This window comes from Symphalangus syndactylus, chromosome 14 (assembly GCF_028878055.3).
Source record: "Symphalangus syndactylus isolate Jambi chromosome 14, NHGRI_mSymSyn1-v2.1_pri, whole genome shotgun sequence".
Lineage (NCBI taxonomy): Eukaryota > Metazoa > Chordata > Mammalia > Primates > Hylobatidae > Symphalangus > Symphalangus syndactylus.
Window position 1 is genome coordinate 79,967,552 of NC_072436.2, and position 8,807 is coordinate 79,976,358.

General features: G+C 47.9%; 1 long non-coding RNA gene across 1 annotated transcript; it reads left to right on the plus strand.

Moving 5' to 3' along the window:
* The first annotated feature begins 364 nt into the window (after positions 1–364).
* Positions 365–2,370, plus strand: LOC134732494 (uncharacterized). The gene is made up of 2 exons (XR_010115730.1): positions 365–826; positions 1,422–2,370. It is a non-coding gene; the product is annotated as an uncharacterized lncRNA (long non-coding RNA).
* Positions 2,371–8,807: the final 6,437 nt, after the last annotated feature.

Here is an 8,807-nt window from a genome sequence, read left to right on the forward strand (position 1 = left end):
AGTGGTTGAAGGTAGACATGCTTCGATATCAGAGCTGGCAGCAAGTGCCCCGAGTATGGCTGGCTGTGGGTGTGTGAGAGAGAGGAGCTGAGGCTTCTTGGTTCTAGCTGGTTCTGGCGTGGAGCTGCCATTTACTAGGATGGAGACAGCTGTGGAAGCAACACATTTGGGGTTGGAATCAGGAGTTTCTGTATGATGTGTGAAGTCTGAGAGGCCTGTGAGAGAGACCTCCTAGGCAATTGGGAATTGTGTCCAGAATTCAACATGGGAGCAGTCTGCGCAGGAGACTGTGCAGGAATCTAGGAGCCATCAGCATATCATGGAATTTATTCTTGAGACTGGATCAGACCCTCGGGAGGAGCAGAGACACACGAGCCACGGACAAGTGTCCGACCCTTTGAGGCTTATTGTCCAAGCTATAGGATATGTACCTTGCATGGTTGTTGTGAGTGAACAGCTGATGCAGAATGGACCCAGTGCTCAGTGGGTAGCTCTCTCCCACTGAATTTTTTTTTTTTCTTTTTTTGGTCTCAGAATAGCACTAAAGTCGGCTCAGCTCCCTTTGGATCTTAGTGTCTTCAGTCTTCTTTCTTTTTTTTTCTGTACCCTCATTAGAAGTGAAGGCTAATCCTCAGCCTTATTATTTAACTACTTGATCCAGTTCAGCACTGAGCACCAACTGAGAAAAAGCTGCTCTGCTAGAACATCAGCTACCTAAGGATCCCGGCCCACACTTTCCACTCCCCAGGGATGCACCTTCTAGTGGAGAAAACAGAAAACCCCATCGCCTTCCTGAGAATGTATGGCCAACAGCAAGTCTGTGCAGGTGCAACACTGGACTGGGGCTGGGGAGACATTAATTCAGACTGGGGACATTTGTGGGACTCATCAAGGAAGCAGAACATGAGCTTGAGCTTGAGAGTTGAAAAGGAATGTGTTGGGGAAAGATGAAGGGCAGATGGGGTGGGAGAGGAAGGGAGGGCAGCACAGGCAGATGTGACAAGAACAGACCAGAGAAATCCTTTATGGCTAAAGCAGGGTGTTTGTGGTGATAGGGGAGAGAGGACTCAGACTGGCTTGAGCTAGACTGGAGGAGTTGACAGGGGGCCACTCCATGTTAGCAAGCATCACCCATGGGTACACCCCGAGTTGTCTAGTTACCCAGAATTCCTCCCCTAAAATATTTTGGCTGCTCTCACTCTTAAGCCCACCACATCAACTAATTAGTTTCAATGAGACTGCCATTTTCTGCCCAGCCATCCAGGAGCTAACCTCCTCTGTTCCCGTCCTGTGGTTCTATCGCTGTGGCCCATCTCTTGCCAGCATCCTCAACTGTTTGCCTCTTTGGCTTTTGACCCATCATCTTATAAACTTTGAGTCCCGGATCATTTCAATAGCTTCTCTCTCTTCTTTTATTTCAGGATGTCAAGGTGGTTGGACAACAATCCTTCAACTGCATATGGCAGTAGCTTTGACTTTGTTGCCACTAGTCTCAACTGGGTCCTTAGGAGTACTGTTCCATTCTTTTATGCATTCTTACCCAGCTTAATTTTCCATTTTCCATGGTGGCCATGCCAAACCTTTGTTCCTCCTCTTAACTTGTTCTCAGCAAAGAAAATGGAAGGCTTTCGGGCTCATGCTCCTTCAACTGTTTGCCTTCCCTGCATGCAAACTTGTGTACTTTATTTTATTTTATCTTTGAGACGGGGTCTCGCTCTGTCACCCAGGCTGGAGTGCAGTACACGAACATGGCTCACTGGAATCAGGTGCTTCTTTATGCCACCACTCACAACAACCATGCAAGGTAGATCTCCTATAGCTTTGTTGTCAGACACTTGGCCATGACTTGTGTGTCTCTGCTCCTCCTGAGGGTCTGATCCAGTCTCAAGACTAAATTCCATGAATACACTGATGGCTCCTAGATTCTATCTCCTGCGCAGATGACTCCCATGTTGAATTCTGGACACAATTCCCAAATGCGTATGGCCTGTCTCATAAGCCTCTCAGGACTTCACATATCACAGAGAAACTCCTGATTCCACCCCAAAATGTGTTGCTCCTGCAGCTCTCTCCATCCTAGAGATAGCTTCCACCTCCTGGGCTCAATTGATCCTCCCACCTCAGCCTCCTGAGTAGCTGGGACTACAGGTGCACATCACCATGCCTGGCTAATTTTTATATTTATTTTTTATAGAGACAAGGCTTCACCATGTTGCCCAGGCTGGTCTGGAACTCGGGTGCCCAAGTAATCCACCTGCCAGGCGTGAGCCACTGTGCCTGGCACTTGTCTACTTATTAGCTGTCTATTGCTGTGTAATAAATTACTCCAAAACTGAATGTCTTAGAACAATAAACATTTATTATCTTATAGTCTGTAGACTCCGGTTTTGGTTTAGTTGGGTATCTCTCCTTCAGGGTCTCTCATAAGATTGCAATCAAGCTATTGGCTGGAGTTGCAGTAACCTCAAGGCTTGACTGGGGCTGAAGGCTCCTAAAGTCGTTCATGCAGCTTTACATAGGGTTGCCTTAAAACAATATGACAGCTGACTTCCCCCAGAGCGAGCAATCCAAGAGAGAACAAGACAGAGTGCCTGTGATATCATGATATATATAATATATTATATATATGTGTGTGTTTTTGTCCACAGTTCCTGGCTGATAACTCCTATAGTCCTTCTTAGGAGTTATGTGACTCCTAAGTGACTAAAACAATAAGCATATCTTTTGTTAAAGTATTTGTCCCTTTGTCCTTGGTTCCTAAAGTAGCTTCAGAATGATAAAGGTAAAAGACAGTGTTTTGTTATAATGTTGGGGCACTTTAGGCCTCAGGAAGCAGAATCTCTTTCTCTGACCTTCTCCTGCGCCCCTTTCACCTGATCTTTTTTTCTCCCCAAGGCAGTCCATAGGAACTAAAAGTATAATCTTCCCCCACCTTTCTGCCTTGGTACTGGTCATAAATAAATTCTCTGGCCTACCTTGTCTGATTGTAGGTTATAAGACCCCAATTTCAGAAGGGGTTCTGCTCCATACCCAGGAGAAAGGAATGCTGCACAGAGGGTCAAGAAGAATCTGAACTGATGGGCCTAGTTGAATTTCCCCACTCAGCCTATTCGTATTAGATTATACCCTTTTTGTCCAATCACATTTCTACATGGTTGTCCAGGCTTCAGTCATGCCTATCCAATGAAGTCTCCAGGCCCAGGAAGACGGGGCATGGGAATCTTCTGAACAGCTGAACCCATGGAGGCTTCCAGGAAGGTGAATAAAAACTCATTAAAGAGGCCAGGCGTGGTGGCTCATGCCTGTAATCCCAGCACTGGGGAGTCTGAGGCAGGTGGATCACTTGAGGCCAGGAATTTGAGATCAGCCTGGCGAAACTCTGTCTCTACTAAAAATACAAAAATTAGCTGGGTGTGGTGAATCGCTTGAACCCTGGAGGCAGAGGTTGCAGTGAGCCAAGACAGCACCACTGCACTCCAGCCTCAGCAAGTCTTAAAATAAATAAATAAATTTTAAAATAAATAAATAAATAAAATAATAAATCAGTAAATGTAAGTGTTTCCCAGAGTTTCATGAGCCACTCCAGCAATGAATCATGCCTAAAGAGGGCATCATGGGAACCCCAACTTGAAGCTGGTCAGTCTGAAGTTATGGAGGCCTAGACTTGTGACTGGTGTCTGAATCGGGGGCAGTCATGTGGGAATGAGCCCTCAACTTATGGGATCTGATGCTATCTCCAGGTAGATGGTGTCAGTGTCAGAACAAAACTGAATTAGAAGACACCCAGCTGTGTCCACTGCAGAACTGACTGCTCGCTTGCTGGTGGGGAGAAATCTCCACACATTTGCTCACAGAAGTCTTCTGTGCTGATTACTGCGATATGACAGCAGAGGAAAAAGTTTGTTTTTCAATACAATGCCTAAGATGAAAGCCACATGCTTTTTATAACCTAATATATCAGAAGTGACATCCCATCACTTGTACAGTATTCTTTTTTTTTGAGGCAGAGTCTCTCTGTCGCCCAGGCTGGAGTGCAGTCGCACGATCTCAGCTCACTGCAACCTCTGCCTCCCGGGTTCAAGGGATTCTCATGCCTCAGCCTCTCGAATAGCTGGGACTACAGGCATGCACCACCACGCCTGGCTAATTTTTGTATTTTTAGTAGAGACAGAGTTTCTTTTTTCCTTTTTTTTTTTTTTGAGACGGAGTTTCGTTTTGTTGCCCTGGTTGGAGTGCAATGGCACGATTTCGGCTCACCGCAACCTCTGCCTCCCAGGTTCAAGTGATTCTCCTTGAATCTGGACCTGTGATTCTCCTGGATCAAGTGATTCTCCTGCTTCAGCCCTCCGAATAGCTGGGATTACAGGCATGTGCCACCATGCCTGGCTAATTTTGTATTTTCAGTAGAGACGGGGTTTCTCCATATTGGTCAGGCTGGTCTCGAACTCCCAACCTCAGATGATCCGCCTGCCTCTGCCTCCCCAAGTGCTGGGATTACAAGCATGAGCCACCATGCCCAGCCAAGACAGGGTTTCACTATGTTGGCCAGGGTGGTCTCGAACTCCTGACCTAAAGTGATCTGCCTGCCTCGGCCTCCCAAAATGCTGGGATTAAAGGTGTACACCACCACACCCAGCTATGTGAGTAGTATTTTATGTGCTAGAGGTGGGTCCATAAGTGTAGTGCCCACTCAAGGGGAGGGGTTACACCAGAGCATGAACACCAGGAGGCAGAGATCGTTGGGGGCCATCTTAGAAGCTGCCTACCACAACTTCTCTTCTTTCTATGTTTCTACTTGCCTCCAGGGCCAGTTCCTCAATATGTGCAAATGTCCCTGTCTTCTGGATGTGGCTCTATAGAGTATCTACCATTGTTCCATTGCCTCCTTCCCCTCAATCTTAAGCCATGTCCAGAAATCTCCCAAGTTAAAAATAAACCTTCCCTCCACCTTGATCTATGACCAGTAGTCTCTCCTTCTTTCCCCTGCAACTCTTCTTGAGAATGTGACCTTTCTTCTCTGCATTCACTTCCACCTCCACAGCACTGCTCTGCTAAGGTCATCAGTGACCTCCAAATGCCAAATCACATACGTACCTTTTAATCCTAGTCTTAGTTGTCCTCTGCAGCATTGAATGCCACTAACCCTCCTCTTCAGCTTCTCTTGTCTTGCTGACTTCACCTTTTTGGCCTCCTCTATCTTCACTTACCCCTAAATCTGAGATTGTCCAGGCTCTGCCCACACTCCTCGGCTTCACTCCCTCTGAATCCCCACCTCCCGTACTTCCAGCACCTCTATGTTCTGATTACTATTGCCGCTGTGAATTTTAGTCTTCCAACTCACATGTGAAAGAAATAACACAGGTTTTTTTGTTTTGTTTTTTTGTTTTTTTAGACAGAGTCTTGCTCAGTCACCCAGGCTGGAGTGCAGTGGCACCATCTCGGCTCACTGCAACCTCCACCTCCCAGGTTCAAGTGATTCTCCTGTCTCAGCCTCCTGAGTAGCTGGGATTACAGGCACCCATACCACGCTAGGCTAATTTTTGTATTTTTAGTAGAGACGGAGTTTCACCATGTTGGCCAGGCTGATCTCGAACTCCTGACCTCAGGTGATCCACTCACCTCAGCCTCCCAAAGTGCTGCGATTACAGGCATGAGCCACTGCACCCGGCCATGACACACTTCCTGACTTTGTTTAAATCAACTTCAATCTGATATTGAGCCGCCTTCTACTGAGCTGACAGGAAATTAATCTCAGTAATTGCTGAATGTCCCACATTCTACCCAGGGGTGTACCAAAGTCAGCTCCTCCTGGGAGGTCTTGCTAGGCAAAGGCACTGGTCTTCGGCTCATGCTAATCACTGCTGAGGTGCTCCCTGGTCTGACTGCATTGTCGCTTGAGGTTTAATAGCCTTGCTGCTTAGAGCAAAGGAATCTTTGGCAAAGTGAATGCTCCCAGGCCTGGGGTCCAGCCTTCCTGACTACACAGATCAAACCACCCCCTTGAGGACTTGTCACCTCCACCAGTGACCTGACATGGAGCAGCACCCAGACCCCAGTCTGCTGTAACCTGTTATTTCCTCTCTCCCAATCCCAGGGTGACTCTCTTCTCTCTCCTCTTGCAGCTCTCAAAGTCCTCACCCCACGAACACCAAACAAAGACAACCAGTATCTGTTCTTTATCTTGCAAAAACATCTCAGGAAAGGAACTAGGCCTGGCCACCAGCTTGGAATGCAGAGGAGGGAAAAACAGCAAACAAAACACAAATTAGCCTGGCACGGTGGCTCACAACTGTGATCCCAACACTTAGGGAGGCTGAGGCGGGAGGATTACTTGAGGCCAGGAGTTTGAGACCAGCCTGGGCAACACAGGGAGACGACTACGCTCCAAAAAAAAAATTTTTTTTAAGCTGGGCATAGTCTCAGCTACTTGGGAGGCTGAGGCAGAAGGATCGCTTGAGCCCAGGAGGTCAACACTGCAGTGAGCTGGGATCACACCACTGCACTCCAGTCTGAGCAAGAGAGTGAGACTCTGTTCCAAAAACAAACCAACCCACACAAATTAATACTGTCGGGAGCCTGGCAGTGGGGTTCAATACATGACACTCTTTTCTCCCTTGTGAGTTTAGGACACAGACTGAGTCCAAAACATTTGCCTTATTACTAATAGAGCTCATTGAAGACAGCGGCTTCGAGTGTGCTCCAAGCACGGGCTCTTCACAGTCAAGGCCACCCGCAAGTACAGCAGAGCCACTGCGAAGGGCAGGAAAAATGTAAAAGGGAGGAGCCACGGGGTGTGGCCGCACATGCTCAGTTCCTTCGCCAAGCTGACCAATCAGGTAAGCCACCCCTCTTGCTTGACAGGGCGAAGCCCAGAGCGGCCCGGAGTTCCTGCAGCAGGTCTGGGGAGATAGGAACCGAGATTCCCCCTTAACAAATATCCATAAAAATGACTCTGTCACGCTGTGAAGCCTGGACATCTAGCCAAGGCCTCTCTCCTGGGCTCCAGACCAGTATTTCCCATGGTCTACCGTACATCTCCACGTGGATGGCCATGAGGCAGCTCCAGTTCAACACCCCCAAATCTAAATTCAGGTCCCCTCTCCCCCAGCCCTCCCCTGGTATCTCAGAGTTGAGTAATGACAATACAGTCAGCCTTCCAATCCAAGGAAAGTGGGCACCCTCCTCCACTCTTCCCTGAATACAGTTTGTCAGCGACCCCATCCTTTCTACCTCCAAAGTTTGGAACGTATTCCTTTATGTTACTTTAGTTTCTTCTCCCCATCTCTTAGCCCACAGCAGGAGCCTCCTTATCCTTACCATCTCCATGCCTCTGTCTTTTCCTCTCCCTCTCGTGTCCATGGGAAGCAGGACTCCGTCTACATTCCAGCCTCATACCTTTTCCCCAAATGCAACTAATGCTCCTTTCACACAGCCCTACTACAACATCCAATTTCCAGAACCTTTCCAGCCTTCCACCTCCCCCAGCTTTCACCTGGAAAACTAATTGGCCTACAACATTCAGCTCTGGGGTTGTTCTTCCCCAACACCATCCCTGACCAAGGCAGAATTAAGGGGTCCCTCTGCAGTGCTCCCAACAGTGCAGCATAACCTAGATGTTTGTCAGCTTTCTACCAGTCTGAGAGGTCCTTCAGTGTAGGGACAGGTTTAAATCTTGTTTATGCTCTGGGTGCCTAGCTAGCTCAATGCCAGGTGGATGCTAGGCGCTCGATAAACATTTATGGAAGGAATAGCCATGTCCCACGGGCCCCATCAATTTAACCTTGTCAAACCCATAGCATCTTTTCTTCTCTCCTTCCCCATGCCCTTCACCTGGTGACCTTGGTGCAGCTAATTGGTTGAAGAGCTCACAGGGAATTTAATGGTGCTTTCCCTCTGGTGTGCTCAGCTGGAGGCAGGCAAAGCAGGCTTCTCAGCAGGCAGTGAGTGGGCCATGCTAGAGGAGCGACTGCTTTGTGCAACCTCGGGGCCTCCTGCAAATCAGACTCAATCGCCTTCACTTCCTGTGCTTAGGGAGATTAGATACTGCCTAATCAACGCCAATTTTTTTTCTTTTCTTAATATTTGAAACTACCAAGTACCAGTTGCCATCCTAGTGGGTGGCTTTCAGAAATCCCCTCTTTTCTGGTGTTTGACTTCTTGTGAGTTTCAAGAAACCAATCTATTTGGAAAGAACCTGCACATAGAAGTTCTTTGAACTGCTGAGAAGCCCTGGCAGGAAGTGACTTGGGATCTGGGTTAGAGAGTTTTGTCTCACTCCCGGGAGAGGTGGGAGTAATGAGATACAGTTGCATCTGGGTGTGGGTGTGGCTTTAGATCATTCCTGTGGCCATCTCTCCATGTGTGGCCCATTTTCTAAGTCAGAGCTGAAATTAGGATGGCTGTTTCTGCTATAGAACATCTATTACACATTGGTGGTGCACTCTGCCAGGCATTCTGGGAGTCCTGGGCTGGCAGAGATGAGCTTGATAAGCTTTTTCATCTCAGTTTAATGTGAAAATCTTTTGTTGTTGTTGTTTGTTTTTTTGAGACAAGGTCTCACTGTCACCCAGGATGGAATGCAGTGGTGTGATCACGGCTCACTGCAGCCTCAACCTCCCAGGCTCAGATGATTCTCCTCCCTCAGCCTCCCGAGAAGCTGGGACCACAGGCATGTGACACCATGGGCGGCTAACTTTTTAATTATTTATTGAGACAGGGTCTTCCTATGTTGCGTCGGTTGGCCTTGAACTCCTGGGATCAAGTGATCCATCTGCCTTGGCCTCCTGAAGTGCTAGGATTACAGGTAT